This window comes from Cervus elaphus, chromosome 17 (assembly GCF_910594005.1).
Source record: "Cervus elaphus chromosome 17, mCerEla1.1, whole genome shotgun sequence".
Taxonomy (NCBI): Eukaryota; Metazoa; Chordata; class Mammalia; order Artiodactyla; family Cervidae; genus Cervus; species Cervus elaphus.
In genome coordinates this window covers 40,355,077-40,378,344 of record NC_057831.1, presented here as the reverse complement: position 1 = coordinate 40,378,344, position 23,268 = coordinate 40,355,077, and the positions used below count along the sequence as shown (strand labels likewise).

At 36.6% G+C, this 23,268-nt stretch overlaps 1 protein-coding gene and 1 pseudogene across 2 annotated transcripts in view; one reads left to right on the top strand and one right to left on the bottom strand.

Annotated features, from left to right (window-relative positions):
* SLIT2 (slit guidance ligand 2) overlaps positions 1-23,268 on the bottom strand; it is a 386,076-nt gene that overhangs the window by 207,550 nt on the left and 155,258 nt on the right. The gene's annotated exons all lie outside the window — the stretch shown is intronic.
* Positions 17,057-23,268, top strand: part of LOC122673211 — a 30,672-nt pseudogene continuing 24,460 nt past the window's right edge.

Here is a 23,268-nt window from a genome sequence, read left to right as displayed (position 1 = left end):
TTAAATTACTTTTTTAAAAAAAGCAATTTTTTAAAATTAATAATTATTCATTGAAATTAGTAATTAAACACAAATTTCAGTATGTGACAAGTTAGAGGAACTGTTTGTAAGGCTAATATGCAGTTACTTCTCCTAGGAATTTCACTGGCATTTAAAAAGCCCTTGATGTTTTAGTTTGTGCAATACATAATATCAGGTTTGAGTCAGTGAAATCACCCTCAAGCTTTCACTACTGTTTGTCAAAGGATTATCTGACATTTTATATCAAAAGGAAACTATTCAATATATCCCATGGTAGACTTAATTGTTACCCTCAACCTATAACAAGACTTTTGGAATGAGAATGAGAGCAATATGCTGCATTGTCAGATTTTTCGGAAAATATAACAGGTATTTATATATCTGGGGCTTCCCTGATATATAAACAGATATTTACATATATGCGTCCTCCCTGGTAAAGAATATGCCTGCAATGTGGGAGACCCGGTGAGCCCTAGGTCGGTAAGATTCCCTTAGAAAAGGGAAAGGCAATCCACTCCAGTATTCTTGCCAGAAGAATTCCATGGAGAGAGGAGCCGGGTGGGCCAAAGTCCATGGGGTTGCAGAGTCAAACAGGACTGAGCTACAAACATTTGCACTTTTCTTTCATAACAGGTAATTATATGTTGTTGCATGGATATAACCATAAAGTATCAGATAACAAGTCTTAATTAATCATGTGTGTTTTACTTACATTATAAATTTACTGCAGTACATTTTGATTCTTTGTCTCAGTTTCCATCATCACATGGAACTTTTCTGGACCACTTCATCTACCACGTGTGACTCTAGAGAATTAACATCTAATAACAGCCCAAGGGATAAAACACACAAAGTCAAAAAGAAGACATTTAAATTGCTATTTACTTGGTTTTACATATGTAGATTCTTCCATTCATATACAATTCAATAGATATTTATTGTCAAACCCTCATACATTCAGAATTTTGAATTAAGACAATGCCTCTGTTCCAGTAATACATTCTAGTGTACAAGAGACCCAACAAACACATATAGTGAAAAGTGCTATAAATTTAATAAGGTGAAGGATAAAGAGGTACTGTGTCTAGGGTTGAGGGTGAATGAAAGGCATGTCTTCTTGGAACAAGTGGATTTGAGGTCACTAGAAGAGGTAATTTTTGTGCAGGCCAAAGGGATAAGAAGGCTCTGCAAGTCTGGAGCCAAAAAAGTCAAGATAGAAGGCAAAGCACGTAAAAACTCTTGAAGTGGGAGTTAGTTGGGCAGGAAAGAAGATACCTCTCGTGTTATTAACAGAGAATGAGACTGGTGGGAAATAAATTAGAAGAGGAAGGGGGAGCCCTATCTCCAGAGCATGAGGATGAAGATAAAAATAGATCAGCAAACAAGAACACAGTAAACACGACATACGGTAAGTCCAGCAGTGTGGTAGGCTCTCAGATTGGTCATCTTTCTTTTACTCTCCACGTTCACCATATGTGGTGGGTATCACTATTCTGATTCCAAAGACAAGGTAAATAAAGGACAAGATGAACTAACTGGCTCGATGTCTCACTGATTAGTAAAAAGGAAAGCCCGGATATGACACCCAAGGCTCCATTCTGCTTGTGCTTGCTCATGTAGTCATATTCAAATTTGTCACACTTGAGTTAAGAAAAGGTTCTACAAAAGTTTAATGACTGGCAGGAGAAATTTCCTGTGGCTGCAAGAACATGGAAGACAAGTCAGAAACATTTAAGATCAGACTAAACTGATTTAACTGAACAAGCAAACTTTTCCACACAAGCCTTATGTAAATTGAATGAAGAATTGAATAGAAGATGTACTAAATAGAAGTCATATTTTTCTAATTGCTACCAGATAAATTTTGCTCATTCTGAAATTTCTTGTTTTAAAGCTTGTGTTCAACTTGACCAATGGGATTTATAGTCTTCTAAAACACAAGCCAGGGTAAGTATTATTAAAACAAATTATACTTTAATGTCAATTTTAAATTTAAAAGTTAAATTGGGGGAGGTGGTATGATTTTTTCCTTCATTCATGGATATTTAAACATTTTTGCTCAGTATCTCAGAATCATTACATAAGAGAAAGCATTATACACTGATCTGTGCTCCTCCCCAGTTCACACATTGAAGCTCTAACTCAAAATGTGACTAGTGAGAAGGTCTTTAAGGAGGTAATTAAAGTTAAATGAAGTCATAAGGGTGGGGTCTTAATCCTATAGGAGTAAATCATTGTGACCTTGAACTAGGCAGTAGTGTTTTAGATATGATACCAAAAACACAGCTGATGAGAGCTAAGCAAACTGGATTATCTTAAGTATTAAATTTAAAAAGTGTCATGCTTCATAGGGTACCTTAAAAAAAAGTGCCAAGAAACTTACAGAATGGGGGGACACATTTGCTAATCAAATATCTAATAAGGAGCTTGTAACAGGAATATATAGAGGACTTTTATGGCTCAACAATTAAAAAATAACCCAATTTAACTGTTAAACACAGAGTGACCACATGACCCAACAATTCCACCGCTAAGTTTATATCCAAGAGAATGGAAAACATGTCTCCACACAAAACCTGTTCATAAATCTTCAAAGCAAGGTTATTAAAAATAGGTAAAAACTGGAAATAATTCAAATGTCCATTAACTAAAGAATGAATAAATAAAATGTGGTAAATCCACATAATGGAATATTATTTGGACACAAAAAGGAATAAGTACTGATACATGCTAGAATATGTCTAAACACTGAAAACATTATTCTTGGTGAAAGAAGCCAGACACAAAAGGCCAGACTTTGTATGATTCCATTTATAGGAAATGTACAGAACAGGCAGACGCATATGCAGAAAGCAGATTAGCAGTTGGTAGGGGCAAATACAGCTAACGGGAGGGAAGCAAGAACGGGGAATGAGGGCTGATGGGCTCCAGATTTCTTTTGGGGTGATAAAATCGCTCTAAAATTAGACAGTGATGATGACTGCACAGCTCTTTAAAAAAAAATACTGAATTGTATGAGTTAAAAGCATGAATTTTATGTTATGTAAACTCTCCTTCAAAAAAGCTTTCTTTTAAAAACACCATTGGTAATAAATCAACTTATTCCAAGTCTCTGAAATAAAAAAATGTTCGCAAGCCAAAAAAGTATTTATTTACTCTGTTAAGTTACATCATAAATGTAAAAGATATGACCACAGCATAGGAAAAAATTAATCTGGATTTTCTTCCATATGAGATCAATAGTTCTGATTACAAGTTGAGGCTAATAATAACAATATTATGCAGGGAAATACTGTTAAATTTTTTTCTCTCTATAAAATGATTAATTTATATTAAATTATATCTAAAAATAATAGCATAAATTAATCACGTATTTATTGTGCTTTATTCAGCCACAGGAAAATCTAATATATAATGGAAGACTCAAAGTGAGTAAATTTGCTATGCATAAATTTTTTAAAAACATAAAATATGCATCTAAGTTTTATTAACCAAGGACTCTCACTTGAAAAACCACCACCTTTGAAGAACTAAATATAACTGAATATATATATATAAAAATATATACATGTGTGTATACATATATTCCATGAGAAAACTAACTGAATATGAGACAACATAACTGAAAATCTTATCTTCCCCAGCTCACAGCCAAAATACTATAAAATGACAGATCATTAATGATGGCTTTTCACAACTCTCACTTTGAAGTAGGGGAACGCTGCACTTTGATGCTCTCCCCTTTGGCTCTTCTCTCCCCTCCCTACTTTCCTGCACAGATTTACAAGCCTACATATTAAAGAATTTTCTAGTTCTCTGTCTCAATATGATATACAAAAAACAAACAGCTTAAAACACAATGGCTCAAACAATGCCTGTGTGTTAGTTGCTCAGTCGTATCCGATTCTTTGTGAGATGATGGACTACAGTTTGCCAGGCTCCTCCGCCCATGGAATTCTCCAAGCAAGAACATGGAGTGGGTTACCCTTCCCTGTTCCACAAACAACCCTACATTGACATTTTCCCATCTTTGTCTTTTCAGAGGGGACGCCTACCATGTGCCAGATGCTTAGAAGTTGGATACAGTATAAACGCCATGGGTTTTGGAGTAAGATCCATCTGGGTTCATATTCAAGTTCTACCACAAACAAGTACTGTAAATGACTTAAAATAATTCATTCTGTTAGGTGGCCCAAAAAGTTCATTCGCGTTTTCCTATAAGATCTTAATGGAAAAACCTAAATGAACTTTTTGGTCAACTGTTTATCCTGCTGCCCTTAGGTTTCTTGGACCATAAAGTGGTACAGGCATTCTTAATTGCTGGTTAGACACTGAGAAGATGTAATGAACCAAGATGCCAGAGAACCAGTATGGAATGTTGGATGTGAGCAGACCCAGGAGCCAGACTGCCTGACCTGGAATTTCAGCTCTACCCCTTAAAAATTGTGACACTTCTACCAAGTTATGGAACCTCTCCAATGCACTGTCCCAGTCTGCAAACTGAGGAAGGTAAGCTGGCCTATCTTACAAGTGGGTTATTATGATTAAATGAAACAATATGCTGGGGGCATAATAAGTGTTGCCTTCTAATACTGCTAATTTATAATGGGTGTAGGGAAGCTGAGGCTTTCCCAGGTGGCACTAGTGGTAAAGAACCCGCCTGCCAGTGCAGGAAACGTAAGAGATGTGGATTCAGTCCTTGGGTCGGGAAGATCCCCTGGAGGAAGGCATGGCAACCCACTCTATGTTCTTGCCTAGATAATCCCATGGACAGAACAGCCTGATCGCTATGGTCCACAAGTTTGCAAAGAATTGGACACAACTAAAGTGACTTAGCTTATACCCGTGCACATAGGAAAGCTGAGTCCACTGACTCCACAAGCTGTGTTCAGCCACACAGATATGAAAAAGATGATACTCCAAAATATCAGGTTTTGAGCTGAAGTCTCAATAGGCTTCCAAAGGTCTATGGAATCCTATAAATTATATACAAACACGCATGAGCACAAGTATATTTGAAAGGCGGGAATGGAAGAGGGTCAGTGGATTTTATATGATTTTTCCAATGGGACATAGACCAAATTTAAAAAGCCCCAGGAGCTCATAGTTTAATAATGGATAATATTTTTTCTTTCTCCATTATGAATACAGGACAAAAAGCCTGTATAAGAAAATTGTCATTTAGAGCAATGCCATAAGCTGCAGTGATACAAACTTTGTTTACTCCCAATTTTTTCATGGTTCTACCAAGCAGACTGAGTCATCATGTCCCTGAGGCATCTTAGAGAGCTTCACTCACTATTGACTCAATGAGTATAAATTAAGTTCCAGAGTCAGAAGATGGGTTTCCATGCTGAATGAAATAGGAACGGTCTTGCCCCTAAAGGAATTTATAATCTCACAGGGCTAAAAAGACAGTAAAAGTCAAGTGCAATATCATGAACAAAAGGGAGGTTGGCTGAGCACAGAGGAAGGTCAGTAAACTGAAATTTTATCCCCAAGGAGAAAGGGAAATTAGTCAGCTTTGGGGCAAAGCGATGTTTAGGCTATGACCTGATCACAATTAGTAGAGAAGGAAGCTAAGGTCTCACACATTTCCCCCTTGAATAAAAAACTGGATGTACAAAAGTGCTGAAGTTCAAACAGAAGTAATACAAAAAGTGAGGCCTGAAAGGGGTTTTTGGCATGAGTTTGGAATTAGGGATTACATTTTCCTGGAAGATTTACTCCATTTTTGTATATTTCTTTTTATTACATTATAGTGTAATAACTTCTTTCTATCCAACTTATTTCTCCTATAATTTCGCTTTGAGCACTTTGAGTTAGGTGTCATGGCATATGGATACCATATCCCAAGCTAATCACTGAGGCTGAAAAGCTGTTTAACAAGCCTCTGTTGAACAAATGAGTTTAAAAAAAAAAAAAAAAGTACGAACATCACAGACTATTTTGATGCAGGTGATGATAAGGAACAATTGCTGATCACCACTGTTCTCACATTTCCTCTGCTTTTCTTTATCTGGAGCCCCATCTCAGCATCAGCCTGAAAAGACTTGTCCATAATAAGCACTGCCAATCAAAGTGCTTTGTTTTGCTTTCACTTTTGATCAGAGAACAGGCCTTTTACAGTGCAGCAGATACAATCTTTGGTGTTTGGCTCTTCTCCACTATGCTAATTTTTAATTGGATATGTAGGAACTTGAACTCTGCAAAGAAATTTTTAGCTTTCCCCAGCTACATCCACTTATGAAACTCAGTCAAAAGCTTGAAAATAAGGGGCACCTCATATTCTGCTGAAATCATGCCCATTGAGCTTTATTCAAATAAGGTGGACAAATAGAGATTTCACATGACATCACTTGGCCTTCTGAAAATACTTTCATGCCCCTGCCAACTGAGGGTCTTGATGTTTCCCTGGGTTGTTTGGGACTAGGTTGTTGAGATTCTGAAGTCAAGTTCTCCATTACTGCCTGCCAACTAGGAAAGCTGAATTAGAATAGCTGAGGAGATGGCAGGATCAGTGAAATGGTAGACATTATTTGGTTAAAACCAAAAAGAAATAACAAGAGGCAGACATTTATAGAATGCTTTTGGTCCAGTTTTGTTCTTCACAACCTGAAAAACATATTTTGACCCAGATTACACTACTGATGATTCTATTGCCATATATATATAAGTTTGTATGTCCATTGATTTTCTTCCATACTGGTCCCTTCATTTGTTTTTTCTAAAGACAAAACTCTAACCTAAAATAACTATTAAAAGGGAGGAGCAGGCACTGGGGAATTAAATTCCAATATCTAGAGACCGTCTAACAGTCTGTGTATTAAAAAACCTTCCTCATCACAAAACAAGCTACTAGCATTCATGTAACACACTGCATCCCTTTGGAACTCTCCGGAAGCAATCCTGTATGTTTAGACATAGTGGCATCCTGGGAATATGAGCAGTGTGCATGTAAGCCAAAGTTAGCCAAACAGCAGAAACAGAGATGCAAACATAGAAAAAGGATGTATGGATACCAGGGGAAGGAGGCTGGGAAGGGGAGGGGTGGGATGAACTGGCAGATTGAACAGACATGTATACACTACTATGCATAAAACAGAAAACTAATAGAGCCTACCGTATAGAACAGGGAACTCTACTCAATGCTCTGTGGTTACCCAAAAGAAAGGAAATCTAAAAACAGGGATCTATGTACACATATAGCTGACTGACTGTAGAGCTCAACTGTATATAGCAGCAACGAGTACAATATTGTAAAGCAACTATACACCAATAAACACTAATAAAAAATAAAAACACCTCAGGTGATGCTAATGTGCAGAGAACAAAACGAACAAAGTTAGACCACACCAAATCTAACTTTAAAAGTAATAAGATTTGGCTGTTTTGAAAGATGAAGAATGTTTCCTGGGTAATTATCAAAGTAGATGTTTTAAAAATAAGTTGTTTACAGATTGTGTTGAATTTTTTAGCAATATAACATATTTAACTAAAAGTGCACAAGTCATTTGACAAAATAAACACACCAGTATAAACAAAACAAATCACTCCCAGGAGCTCCCTTCCTCATGACTCCTCTCAGTCATTTATTTCTCCAAAGGAACACACAATTTTAATCCTTGCTATAGCAGATTAGTTTTGTCCATTTTTAGGCTTTATAGAAAATAAACCATGCAGTTTGTCCCTTATATGCCTGACATATTTTGCTCAACCTTATGTTTGTAAGAATCTATGTTGTATGTAGCCATGGTTTGTTTATTTTCATCACATGCTGCATTCATATCTATGGATTGAATATTCTCCAATTTATTTTTGTGTCCCATTGTTGATAAAAATTTAGGTTGTTTCACTGGAGGGTTTAAAAACACTGCTGTTAGGAATATTCTGGAACACATCTTTTAAAATTATTTATTTATTTTTTTAATTGAAGGATAATTGCTTTACAGAATTTTGTTGTTGTCTGTCAAACCTCTCCATGAATCAGCCATAGGTATACATATATCCCCTCCCTCTTGAACCTTGCTCCCATTTCCCTCCGCATCCCACCCCTCTAGGTTGACACAGAGCCCCTGTTTGAGTTTCCTGAGCCAGACAGCAAATTCCCCTTGGCCATCTATTTTACATATGGTAATGTAAGTTTCCAGGCTACTCTCTTCATACATCTCACCCTCTCCTCCCCTCTCCCCATGTCCATAAGTCTGTTCTCTATGTCTGTTTTTCCGCTGCTGCCCTGCAAATAAATTCTTCAGTACCATTTTTCTAGATTCCAGACATATGCTATTAGTATGCAATATTGATCTTTCTCTTTCTGACTTACTTCAGTCTGTATAATAGGCTCTAGGTTCATCCACCTCATCTGAACTCACTCAAACATGTTCTTTTTTATGGCTGAGTAATATTCCATGGTGTATATGTACCACAGTTTCTTCATCCATTCTTCTGTTGATGCACATCTAGGTTGTTTCGATGTTCTAGCTACTGTAAACAGTGCTGCAATGAACAATGGGATACATGTGTTTTTCTTTTTTTGTTTTTCCAGTTTTGGTTTCCTCAGGGTATATGCCTAGGACTGGGATTGCTGGGTCATATGGTGGTTTTATTCCTAGTTTTTTAAAGAATCTCCATACTGTCTTCCATAGTGGCTGTATCAATTTACATTCCCACCAACAGTGCAAGAGGGTTCCCTTTTCTCGACACCCTCTGCAGCATTTATTGTTTGTAGACTTTTTGATGACGGCCATTCTGATGGGTGTGAGGTGGCATCTCATAGTAGTTTTGATTTGAATTTCTCTAATAATGAGTGATGCTGAGCATTTTTTCACGTGTTTGTTAGCCATCTGTATGTCTTCTCTGGAGAAACGTCTGTTTGGAACACGTCTTTTTAAAATAATTTTATTTATTTATTGGCAGTGCTGGGTCTTCATTGCTCTATGGGCTTTTCTCTAGTTGTGGTGAACAGGGGCTACTCTCTAGTTGCAGGGCCTGGGCTTCTAATTGCTTCTCTTGTTGCTGAGCAGGGATTCCAGTGTCACGCGTTTCAGTAGCTGCAGCTCCTGGCCTCCAGAGCACAGGCTCAATAGTTGTGGCTCAAGAGCTTAGTTGCCCCACAGCATGTGGGATCTTCCAGGACCAGGGAGAGAACCTGTGTCTCCTGCATTGGCAGGCAGACTCTTTACCACTGAGCCACCAAGGAAGCCCCCTGGAATACATCTTTAAAATACGAACCTACATATTTCTGTTGAGCATCTACCTAGAAGTGAAATTGTTGGACCATAAGGAATAAGTTTAGTTTTAGTGTATATTACAAAACAGTTTTCTAAACTGACTGTGCCAGTGTATGTCCCAAATGGCAATTTTTTTAGAGTTTCAATAGATTTAGGTCTATAGTCTTTGTTAGCACTTGGTTTTTGTTTTTTGTTTAGGTTTTTGTTTTTTGTTTTCAATGGTCATATTAAAGGGTTAGCATTGGCATCCTACTGTGGCTTTAATTATTATTTTCCTGATAAATAGTGATGTTGAACATTTTTTTAATGTGTTTATTGGCCATTTGTATATTCTCACTTTGAAGTGCCTGTTAAGACCTTTGTCCTTCCTCTCTGTTGTTTTATTGGGTTATCTGTTCTTTCTTACTAATTTAGAGAAGTTTTTAAAAAACTATGTAATTTATAAAAAAAATCCTTCAGTGGTCATATGTATTACAAATATTTCTCTCATTCTTATTTATGAAATGGGTCTCTGATAAGGATAAATTTTAAAAATTTTAATAGAGTTCAAATTCTCATTCTTTTCCTTTAAGGTTTGTGATTTTACATGTCTCACTTTGTGAAAAATGTGCCTAATCAATGATTCGGAAAAGATGACATTTCCAAGATATTTTATTGCTAGGCATTTCATATTTCAATCTTCCATCTACTTGAAATTATTTTGGGTCTATCTGAGATAAGGAGTAAAATACAGTTGATTTCCTTTGTAAATCCAGTAAACCTAGGACTACTTATTGAAAAGACTATAATTTCTTTAGGGCAAGTGAAGAAAGACTACACTATCAAACAAGGGCTGAGTCAACCCAGAAGTGATACACATCACATGCTATTTTCCAGATCAAGTCACATGGCCCAAAGAACAGCAAATGACATATGTGTGAATATTACTACTGCTATAAAATGACCAAGATAAGTATCAAGCTTATATCATATGAAAATATACTTTCTGAATTATTTTACTATTCATACATTGGAGGGAGTAAACAATAACATATTCCTGGATAAGAAAGGACCTAATTGGAGACTGATATTTAAGAATTAGCTAAAAGCAGGAATAACTTGCTAAATAGTTGCTTTCCAAGTAGAAATCACATGGAAAATTTGATTACGCCCACCACGTACTACTTAGTACATCAATACCATCTTCCATTTGTGTTCAAGTTAATAACAGTGGTCTCAGGGGTTTCCTGTTGATAATCACATATTAATTAAAAAAAAAAGAGTGAATAAAGACCAACAGACAGATAAACAATTATGAAGAAAATAGTATGCCAGGCTCACTGCTTTGTATTCCCACATGTGGGAATAATCACTAGGAAAAAAAAAAAACAAACCTCCAACACTACCATAAATTATTGTGATTGCAAAGGAAAAGTACATGTATCTTTAGCAGTGATGTCTCTATCTTATTCATATTTCTTAGTATAATACAAAATAAGCAACTCCCTTCATGGAAATTTTATATTTTCACCTTTAGGTTTCCTAGACTTCAGAACTTTCTGAGAGTTCTCAAAAAATGGATTAAGACAATTCCCTTACTTCAGCAGTTCCACATAAATCTATTTCAAAGGGAAGCAGAACATTCTTAGTAGTGAAAGGAAATTTCTTAATTTTCTTAAACTCCTAGGACATAGGCTTTGAATAGCACTACCTATTACATTGATCATGTGTACATAAAATAACAGTATATATAAACATGTATAATTGGATTTATCATGTGTTACAACTATCCACACAAGTCGATTGATTACATCTTCCCTGGGAGCAGGGACCATGCATTAGGTTTTATTTTGCTTTTGAATACTCACTGTATCTGCTGAAGAACATAAGGAAGTTAGTCCATGAAGTGTCCCCCTGAGTCCCCTCCCCTTATTCATTCAATTCAGACATCAGAGAACTGTATACAAACAAGTTCTTCTTTATAAGGGTTAAAGGGTGAATATTTGTGAAAAATCTTTGCAAGATTTTCACAGCATTTTATTAAGATGAATTCTTTATATTCTGTTTCTAATCACCCAGACTCACAGAATGTTGCAAGTGTTTGATTTTTTTAGAGACTATAATAATAATTTGGGGATATTAAGGATCTATTATTGAAATACAGATTTTAAGTTCTTCAAAACCATTCCCATATTTGGCTATAAGTTTATAACTATAGAGACATGTGTTGTTTTATCTAAAAGTACAGGGCAGAGATAGATTTATAGTGATTCTAAGTTTTATGGACATTTCATCATGTTCATTCACTCATTAAAGAATGCATTTGTGAATTCCTTATTGAGCACATGATCTACCTCAGGTTTTGTGCTAGATTATCAAGAAATATATATAACAACTGCTAATACCCACTGAGCAATTCTTATGTGCTAGGCACTCTGCCAAACCCCCTTCCAAGAGTTTCTCTTGTATTAACTCTCATTAGCCCTATTAAGTTAACCTTATATGATTCAGAGAATTATGTTTGCCCAGGGTCACAAAGCTAGTGAGGGACAGAGCAACAGGCTGGAACCAAAGTTGTCTTGTTCCACAGCCGCAGTCTCTAATCACTACACGATTCTGCCTCTGCTCTAAGGATAAGCAGCTTGTTAAACTGGTGTGCAAGAAAATATCTGAGTTTTTTCTTAGTTAACTTTTATTGGAGTATATTTGCTTTACAATGACGTTAGTTTCTGCTGTACAGAAAAGTGAATCAATCACACATACACATATATCCTCTTTTTTGGATTTCCATTTAAGTCACCACAGAGAACGGAGTAGCCTTCCCTGTGCTATACAGCAGGTTCTCATCAGTAATCTGTTTTATACACAGTATCGATAGCATATAAAATCGGGAAAGGAGCATGTCAAGGCTGTATACTGCCACCTTGCTTATTTGAATCATATGTGGAGTACATCATGCAAAATGCCAGGCTGGATGAATCACAAGCTGGAATCTAGATTGCCAGGAGAAATACCAACAACTTCACATATGCAGATGATAGCACTCTAATGGCAGAAAGCAAAGAGGAACTAAAGAGCCTCTTGATGAAAGTGAAAGAGGAGAGTGAAAAAGCTGACTGAAAATTCAACATTCAAAAAACTAACATAATGGCATCAGGTCCCACCACTTTATGGCAAATAGATGAGGAAAAGTGGAAACAGTGACAGATTTTATTTTCCAGGGCTGCAAAATCATCACAGACAGTGACTGCAGCCACGAAATTAAAAGCTGCTTGCTCCTTGGAAGAAAAGCTGTGACAAACCTAGATAGTGTATTAAAAAAGCAGAGATATCACTTTGCTGACAAAAGTCCATCTAGTCAAAGCCATGGTGTTTACACGTTATGTATGGATGTAAGAGTTGGACCTTAAAGAAGGCTGAGTGCTGAAGAATTGATGCTTTTGAACTGTGGTGCTAGAGAAGACTCTTGAGAGTTCCTTGGACAGCAAGGAGATCAAACCAGTCAATCTTAAAATAAATCAACCCTGAATATTCACTGGAAAGACTGATGCTGAAGCTGAAGCTCCAATATTTTGGCTGACTCATTGCAAAAGACCTTGATGCTGGAAAAGACTGATGGCAGGCAGAGAAGGGGGCGACAGAGGATGATGGTTGGATGGCATCACCGACTCAATCGACATGAATGTGAGCAAACTCCAGGAGATAGTGAAAGACAGGGGAGCCTATCATGCTGCAGTCCACCAGGATGCAAAGAGTCAGACACAACTTTGCAACTGAACAACAACGATGTCAACTGCAATCACAATTCATGTGCCCTGTCTTTCCCTCCTTGGTATCCATCCATATGGAAAACAACTGAAGTTTTAATTTAGAGGCTATTTAAATCTTAGAAGATTTCCTTATTACACTTAAGAGTTTGATAAGATAAAGTAGGTAAAGAATTCACCTGCAATGCGGGAGACCTGGGTTTGATCCCTGGGTTGAGAAGATCCCCTGGAGGAGGGCATGGCAACCCACTCCAGTATTCTTGCCTGAAGAAACCCCATGGATAGAGGAGCCTGTCCATGAGGTGGCATAGAGTTAGACATGACTGAGTGACAAAGCACAGCAAATCTTGGAAAATTTCCTTATTACACTTAAGAGTTTGATAACAGAAAGTAAAAACTAGCACTAAATTCTAAAAGAAAAGGATGTAAAATATATTATCTAACTTTGTTTATCACAATAATTAGGTCTCATAAACTCTGTTTTTGCCTAAGAGTGTATATAGTAATAAAAAATGGTGAAACTGTGAAGATTTTAAAATTTAAGGATACATTGTTCAAGTCCACACTGTTATAGAGCAACAATCTTCGTTGGAGAAAAATTAAAACATAAAAGTTCATGTGGTCCAAAGAATAAATCTTCTAAACTTCACAAGTGTGCTTTTTTTTTTTTTTTAACACCACCATTGACTTGTCTTCAACTTCTGCATCAGATGACTAACAATCACTAAAATGGCAAACAGCTCTAACATTGCAAATTAAAATTTCAAATAAGCTTTGTACCTGCAAAAGGCTCTGACTTTGAGAAGGTTCTGTGAATCAAATAGTTTGCTAACAGCACCTATCTGTAACAAAACCACAGCACTTGTGCACCTAATAAAGCCCTTCTTTCATTGCTAATTAAGATAGTACCAAAGAGTAAATAGATAAATAAAGTTCCTTATTCAGTCATGAACACTGAATGTTCCCAGTAGGTGGTCTTTTCACAATTCAATTTCCCCAACGGGGACTAGAAGAGGAAATGAAACAACAAATTGTACTCCTGATGAGCTAAGCAGAAGCAGCTATTCTGTAGGGAGTCCTGCTAGTCAATTAGCTCATCATGTTAACAGAATAGCAATCCAGAAACCAGTGCCCCAACAACAAAGGTTCAAAAAAGTTAAGCTCAATGCCTCTTGGAACACTGTCTCCAGTGGAAACTCCTGGAAACTGCTGAGTGGTTTGCTAATGGTATCCTAATAAACGATACAAAGCAAAGATCTATATACTAAGTCAAAATATTGCATGATTACATATCTACATTAACATACTTAACTATTTATACATATTTTTCATTAAGTGGCACTTCTTTGCATTTCCTGAGTCCACTATAGCAAAAATGGTACAGAGTAGCACTATTTTAAGTTACTATGGTTTCTCCAGTTTTCCAGTTATCTATTGTTTAACTCTCAAAGATAAAACATAGCTAGCCTTCAATTTAATAAGTTCAACCATTTAAAAAATCTATATGTGTACAATACAACATGTTCTAGATTTAAATGGAATTTAGTGCAAAGTTACAAAATACATTATTATAATTAAAATAATGTAGCTATATCTAAGAAATCTGAGAATTCTATATGAATGAATATTTTGTAAGATCAATATCATCTGACATTTATTTAGATCTTACAAAGTCGTTCTACTTGTATTACCTTTTTCAGTCTCAATATTTTGTTGTCTTACAGCTGGAAAAGTATTTCTAAGTCAAATCCTTCACCAGGTTTTAACTTCAATAGTATGTTCTCTTATAACTTTTCCACATTTAAATCTTTATTTAAAAGTTCAAAAAAAAAAAAAAAACCAAACTAACATCTTTTCATGTAGGTGTTTAACTTTTTTTTTTAATCAAGACTGTGAAAACAGATCAGTGCTATTATCCTCATTTTACCTAAAAGAACTGAGGAACTATGATGAAAAATGGTATTTCCCAATGATTGGCAGAGACTGACTAAACCTTCAGCCTCTCAGTTCCAGAATCCTACTTGCATTTTTGAGGAATATTAACCCAGCAATGGATAAGCAGTATGTGCTGCATGAATGCTCAAGAAGAAAAGTGTAAGGTAGAAAGTATGGAAGTATGGGGTGAAGGTAACCAAGCGGGCAATGAATGCTAAAACTAAGATCCCACATTATTCACTGTATACAGGTATTTTTTTCCTCAGTATAACAATAATGTTAAATTACTTTTTTTCTTTAATTAGATGGGTAGTACACACTCAGTGTAGAAAACGAATACAGCTAACTAAAAACGTATTACATAGCAACAATAAAAAAGCATTTTCTGTAAAGTTCCTAGAGGAGGGTGAACTCTCCTGAAGGAGACTGCCTGGTGGGTAACAATCCCTGCTAGGGGTGGCCTTCTGCAAGCTCACACCTGGGAAACGAGGGTCACCACAGGAACAGCAATGGAGAGAGAGGAGGGAGGCAGGGAGAAGAGCTTTCATAAGATAACGCCATGGTCAAGCTCTCATCCTCATCCTTCTCCAATCACCACCACATATTTTAATAAGTTTGAATTAAAGTCATTCATAACTGGGCAGATACAGAGCAATGGGATGTGCAGTCCACGAGACAGCTTCTTTTGCTGGCATGTGGGGCCTGGGGCTGGAAAACAGACACAGACAAGCAAGGACTCAGGATAAACTGGCCTATCCTCCTCAGCCTGGGGTGTGATTTTTCTCCATGGAAAATTTATGTTTTTTAACATTGGGTCATAAGGTGGATTTTACTTGAGTTTGCTCTTTACAACCAATTAATAAATATGAAAAATTTCAATACTAGTTTTTAAATGAGAAACAGAATTAGTATTGCTTTCATATATCTTCTCTTATTCCGACTAACAAATACAGCTAGTTATACTGTGATATACAGAGCTTCCCAGGTGGCGCTCATGGTAAAGAATCTGCCTGTCTATGCAGGAGACGTTAGAGATGTCAGTTGGGTCCCTTGGTCGGGAAGATCCCCTGGAGGAGGGCATGACAACCCACTCCAGTATTCTTGCCTAGAGAATCCCATGGCCAGAGGAGCCTGGTGGGCTGTAGCCCATAGGGTCACAAAGAGCTGGAAACAACTGAAGCGACTTAGCACGCACAGATGTATTACATATACAACAAATAATCTCAAGTTTTACACAGATAACTCCAGTTTTGTACTTCTGACAAACAATAATTGTTACTCAGTTTTCTCAGGTGCAGTGATAATAGTGTTGGGGGCAGACTTAAGCCTTCAGAGGCTTATGAGTCTCTGACTCAAATTTTAGATTCCACATCCTCCTAGTCATGTGAGTCTAAGCATTATATTTATTTACAGTTCCATCCTTCAAGGCCCACCTTCCTATTTCTCTCTTCTATCCTCTAGGTTACCTCCAGGAGTTTTTTTGTTCTTCAAGACTGATTGTCCCCAGCTTCCCACTTCTCCCTCTTTCCTTACAAGGTAAAAAAAGAGGTACACATTCTAAGATCTGGAGAAGGTCATGGCAAGCCACTTGAGAATTCTTGCCTGGAGAATCCCATAGACAGAGGAGCCCACTACGGCCCATAGGGTCGCAAAGAGTCAGTTATGCCCGAAGCAACTGCACATTCTAAGATCACCAATCAAATGAGAAAAGAGTAAAACAAGCATTTAAAAATTTTTTTTAAATGTTTAAATTCAAAATAAACCTAAGCATCTTCTAGAAAAACATTAAGACCCACTGATAAAATAATAATTCATTTTTACAACTAATTATTTATTAAATATGGTGTTTTAGGCTCCAGATAAATGTTTTACATGCTTTTAACTCGTTCAGTCTTCACTATCAACCTGTGAGATGCGTGTTATTAGTGTTCCACTTTTAGATGAAAAATCCAGAGCTTAAGTAACCTGGCCAAAGATCCACAGTGAGAGGTCAAGTGCAGACAACAAATCCCTTCAAAACCTCCACATTGTATCAGGTGAGAGCGCACAGTTTAGTCTTGTGGCTAAAAGGACTCTTTTACCTTCCACTCTCAATCTAGATCTTGGAACTGCTCCCACAGGTATATGTCTGCAGAGACATCACAGAGTCGGTCTGTGAAGGGAACCCACACCCCAGCTGCACAGATAAGGGCGCAGGCCTGCTGGATGGAGCTGGTTGGAGCCAGCATGCAGAGAGAAGACCTTCTCAGCTCAAGAGCATTCCCTTCCAGCCCTGCCGCTCACCCAGAAACATGCTGCGTGACAGCATTCACCAAACAGGAAGTCAAGCCAATGGAGGAGAAAGCCAGAAGGCAGGCAGTCACAAAGGAATCAGCCAGACTGGCTCTGGATTTTGAGGTACAAAATTCGACTTGCTAGCAAAACTTATTTCAGTAAATGTCTAGCTCTGACCAACATGATTAACTAGAGTTCTTCCCACGAACTGGGTGGAGGGACACTGTTCTTTCAACACAGTATCTTTGTGGTGACAGACAGATGATGAGATGAGAGAAGCCTTCTCCCTTTATCAGTCACTTTGTCTACTTTATTCCTTTTCCCCAAGCACTTCTGACTTCAATTTCATACTTATTCAGAAGATGATAACGGAGAAAGAAAATGATGACAAAGTCCATCCAGTTTGGATTCAGTGGTTCATCCTTGCAACCACATCCTCCCTCATCAACAACCCAAACTCACTCACACTTTGGGGCTTTTATTGCACAATATCCTAAAATCCCCAGCCCTGACTGAATTCAAGTGCCCATCTTCTCTATACAAGCATCTTAGTTGCTGAGTGCTCATGGAACGATTTCAGAGCCAGCTAGCATGCATATAAAATGTATGGTCACCACCTCTGAGCAGGATTTATCAGTGTGTGGCAATCCATGTGTTTGTCTGGTAAGTTCTCATTCTCTGGTTCTCCTGCTCTGAAAATTTCAACTATTTTCCAACTCCTGGTCCCCATTTCCACTGGCCTTTCTCATACCCTAGAGAAGTAACTGCCTTCTACTCACCAATGAAATGAAGAGGCGTTAAACAGAAACTCCCTTACTGTCCAACATCCATATCTATGAACCAACCTGCTTCCGTATAGCACCTTTACCTTTCCTTCTGTGTTCTGTATCTCTCTTACCTTCACAGGACCCTGGAGATCTCTATTACAAACTTTCTCCCCAGCCGTTAGTCACTCTCTGCATACTGACTCCTTCCATAAGTGGGCAAATCATGCCTCCCATCTTACAACAAAAACAAATAATTGCTCTCGGAATTCTGGACATTTGCTCATTTCTTCCAAAGTCAAATATCCAACAAGAGTTGTTTACTTTTTATTTGCTCACTTCCTGTTTATCCTAACATTTCTTCTACTCTGACCACTGAACCTAACACATTAGGTTAACTAACTAAGGTTAGTTTGGCCTTGATATCCATTTTACTAAATCAAAGAAACATGCTTAGCTTTTTACTAGATCCTTCTCCTTTACCTGACTGTTAAATGCTGGCTTCTTTTTTTTTTTTTCCATTTTTAAGCACCAGGTGCTCCCACATACTCTTCATTGTTATTCCATATTCTTTCCTCCATCATAAGCAAACCTACTCCTTCTATTTTTTTAAACTGTGTGTGTGTGTGTGTGTGTGTGTGTGTATGCTGGGTCTTGGTTGCTGTGTGTGGGCCCCTCTAGTTGTGGTGGGTGGGCTGAGTTGTCCTGTGACGTGTGGGGTCTTAGTTCTCCAACCAAGGATCAAACCTGCGTCCCCTGCATTGAGAGGCAGAGTCTTAACCACTGGACCTCCAGGGAAGTACCCCGACCTACTTCTACAGCTTCAACTCCCGGCTTAATGTCTACGACTTGTAGACTTATAATGCAATTGAGAGTTTTCTTCTGCACTCCGGAACCATATACTCATCTCAGTATTTCACTTGTTCCACAGTAGTCCAGACCTAATTCGAAGAAAAAAATAACACAACTTTAATGCTAGACTTATAACCTTCCCCATATCTAAACCTGTACCTCTTCCTATATTTCATACTTCATATGCTCAAACCATATACAAGAACCATAGTATACTCATTCTTTTTCTATCAATCAATTGCCAAGTTTTACAAGTGATCTCTTCTAAAAATTCTAGAATTATCTACTTTTCTTCATTCTGAGAGTCATCCTTCTAGGCCAAGATTAAATAATCTCTCTCCCACATCACTAAATTACCTCCTATCTGCTTTCTCCACATCCACATTTCCCATTCAATTAATCTTCTCCAAGTAGCCAGAGTAATCATCAAAATAAAATTTATAGGACTTATAAGTATGCTGATTACATTGAATTCATAAAGTTCAAAGGTATAGAGGTTTAGAATGTTAAACTGAACCCCTTCATTAAAAATACAGCCCTAGTAATGTCACTTCCACGCTAGCAAGGGTACAAAAACACAAATGAAAAGACTTAGGGTGCATGAAGTCAAGATCCTTAACGGGAACTCGGAGTTCTTGGGCTTGGCTTGCAGTGCCTGGCCTCACGTCACACCTGTATTTCTCGACAGTCAGTACACGTGTCATGTAAAGTCCCAAACATCAGCTTTTTACCAGGTACTTTCCCTCCTCAGGTAGGTAAAGATTTCATTCTTTGATCTCAGATTATTATAGCCCTTCAGTTAGGGTGGTTTTTGCCATTCAGTACCAGGAAAGATATTCTATTTTATAGTCTGATATTACTGTAACTTTTTCTTTGCAGTACTTATTGGTTTAATATAACTCTTGCCCTCCACTGTATAAGCTGCCTCAAGGCAATAACTGTACCTGTCTTAAGCATTAAAATCATAGTATAACATTTGATACATACTAAATACTCAAGGAATGTTGATTGACTGGGTCCCTAGAAAGAAGAGTAGGGAAAAGATTAAAGTAATGGTAATTGTCAACATACTATGTGAGACCCATAGGTTTTAAATAGGATCTAATTTACTCCTAACTCTATCATCAATTTAACTATATTAGTTGGTAGAACAGTTCTATCATCTAAACCTAAGTTTGAGCTACTTATCATGAGAATAACACTACGTAAGGATAAAATGCAATCCCCACTGATATTCACCTGATGTCATGATACTCATCTGATGTCACTGAAAAGAGCTGAGTATAGATGCAAATGAATTATTAGGCTAGTAAACAATCACAGGACACTTAATATGTTCAATTACTGTTACGATCATCTTACATGTATTAATCTAATCAAAACTCACAACTACCCATGATATGACATGCCATGATTAACCCCTTTCATTGACACAAAAATCAAGGCTCAGACAGCTGAATAATTTGCCTAAGGTTACTCAGCTCATAAATGACAAAGCCAGGATTTAAACCCAGACTGTCCTATGTGGCTTCAGAACATAATCTGAAGACTATGCTATGGGTACCCTCATTATAATATTGTCACAATTAATATTATCTTAGTATTTGAAGAGAATATTTTTCTTAAACCAAATAGCATAGTATTGAAAAACTTATATTCTAATACTGACTTCTACATTTTTATAATTCAGCTATAGTATGAAAGGAATAAAGTTTAACCTGCCCATTAATAAAACACTGGATATAGAGAACACATGTCTTTTAAATTTTTACCATGTTGAATATTTTTCATACTAGTCAGCTTAACATTAAGCTGCTTATCATTTTTTACAAGGTTGTACATATGCCACAAAGAAGATTTGTAAATATTATCCAAAAATTAATCTTTCATTTAATATTACATATTCTGATCCAATGATAATATTATGTTTACCATGGATAAAATTTTCAATTAATTTAAAATATAACTGAATTTATAATAACATTAGAATTTTGCATTAGCCAAGAAATGGATATTACTGATTGAGCTAAACATAAATAGAACTGAAATACATCCCAGATGTTACACATAATATAATGAAATATACTTGGTTTTAAGATTCTTGGAAATTATAGTTGATAATTAACACAAGAATCCACAGACTAGCAGAATGGAATATACGTTATAAACAGCAAAACTGAAACCTATAATCAATATATTACTAAATGAATAGCATGTTATTTATATTAGGAACTGGGAAACAAAAAGAAACAATACACATTTGGGAAAAAATTCAGAGAATACTGTATGGCAGCTAGATAACGTCTTCTGCAGAAGTCTACATGATAAAAGATCAATGATAAAAGTACACAAAGCATCTCCCAAAATTCTGGCCATAATATTACTTCTACCTTCTTGATTTTCCAAGATATTTTCAAATGTTGAATTCTCTGTTCTCCTTTTCAAACTCCAAATTCTGAAACCGTTTGTACCATCTGCCTCTACGTTTTTACATTCCATAACTCTTGAATCCACTTCAGACTGAGCTCCAAAGCTCAGCTGAGTCTGCTGAAGCCAACACAGCCAAACCAGACATAAAGAACCTTTAACTCCTCTGACCTTTCTGCAAGAAAACATAACAAACACAATAGAAATCTACCTTTTCTGAAACATTCACCTCCTCGGTTGTTCTTTCAGCCTTCTGCAGGGGCTCTATTAGTTCTTCTTTGTTCTCCCCCGTTGCCACATTCTTCCAGGGGTCTACCTTCACGCTACCTCTTTTCACAAGAGCTTATCCCCAGAGCTCCATCACTGCAACCCAAGGATCTCATGGACATGTCTCCATGGGTGTTTCAAAGGTGTCTCAAACATAATACATCAAAAATGGAAATCATCCTCTACTATGTCAACTCTGCTCTTTTTTAAACCAGAGATCTACATGAATAAACGACTACACCATCCATTCAGTTATACAAGTCAGAAATTGGGTGTCAGACTTGAGTCCTTCCCTTCTCAGTCTCCACTGAAACTGAAGTTCTTGATCACATCTGGGGATAATGTGTCCAACTTTAACAACCAAATCTGATAGAAAAATTAAACTTGAAACTGTGTGCAGAAGGAGAGTGGATATACAGGAACTCTCTGGATTTTCTGCTCAATGTCTTAAGCATCTAAAATTACTCTGAGAAAGTTAAAATATATTAATTAAAACACTTAGAGGTATACAGAGGAGAGTGTCAATAACAAGAGATTTAAAACTATTCTACGTAAAAATTTTAAAAAGATAAGCACACTTGAAATATTCATCTTCACAAAGAAAATTAAGAAGAACCCATTATAGCTATCTTACAAAATTTTAGAGGAAAAAGGAAGATGTGTTCAGTGTCTCCATGAAAACAAAGCAGCATTGGCTAGGAGAAACTATACAGAAGCAGCTTTCAAACTCTTATAAAAGAACAAATTATTTACTAAACACAAAACTTTGAGGAGTAGTGAACTACTAAATCATTTGTTCAACACAGTGCTTTTGGGTTTAGGAAGTGCTTTCTATTATCTCTTACTCTAATTACCATCCTACCTCTGTTTCTAGGTAGGAGAACAGATATCATCCTCATTTTATCAACAGAAAATGAAGACAAAGAGCTTCAGATTATTGGTGTGATTTGACCAAAGTTAGTCAAGTAGGTCCTTGCATACAGCACTTAAATAATTGCTGCTACACAGTGGGATTTTACCTAATAGATTCTCTATTCTTGGGGTCACTCACCAGCATATAAAATATATTTCAGAAAATATGATTTGAAAAGAGAAATGAATTGATCACTTAATGAATAAATCAACCCAAAGTTTAACTCTAGGCCCCTTAAGTCTTAAGAAAGGGTAAGGTATGGTTAAGTAACTAATAATAGGGAAAACAAACAACATAAATAAATATAAAGGGTTTAGAAGAAAGAGATAACAAGGGATGGTTTGTTACAAGGTAACACGGCCAGATATATGATATTAAAACCTGCCTTTTAGGATGTATAGAATCCAGAAAGGAGAAAAGGGAAAATCTATTTTGGAAGTAGTCTGATAAGGAGCACTTTTAGAGAAGCCTAAACTAGTCTTTTTCTGGAACTTTCTTCTGGATATAAGAAATGTAAAAAGAATAAAGAAGACACAAACAAATGAGATGATAATTCATGTTTGTGTATAAGCAGCTTTAATATTGTTGAAATGTTCATACCCAAAGAAATCTATAAGTTCAATTCAATCCTTACCAAAGTCTTAATAGCACTTTTTATAGAAATAAAACAAATAATTCAACAATTCATTTGGAACCACAAAAGATCATAAATAGCCAAATAATCTTGAGAAAGAACAAAGAATAAAATTGAACTTCTACCTTACACCACATATATAATTAATTCAAGATGGATTTTTGAACATTAAGACCTGAAACCATGAATCTCCCAGAAGCAAAAA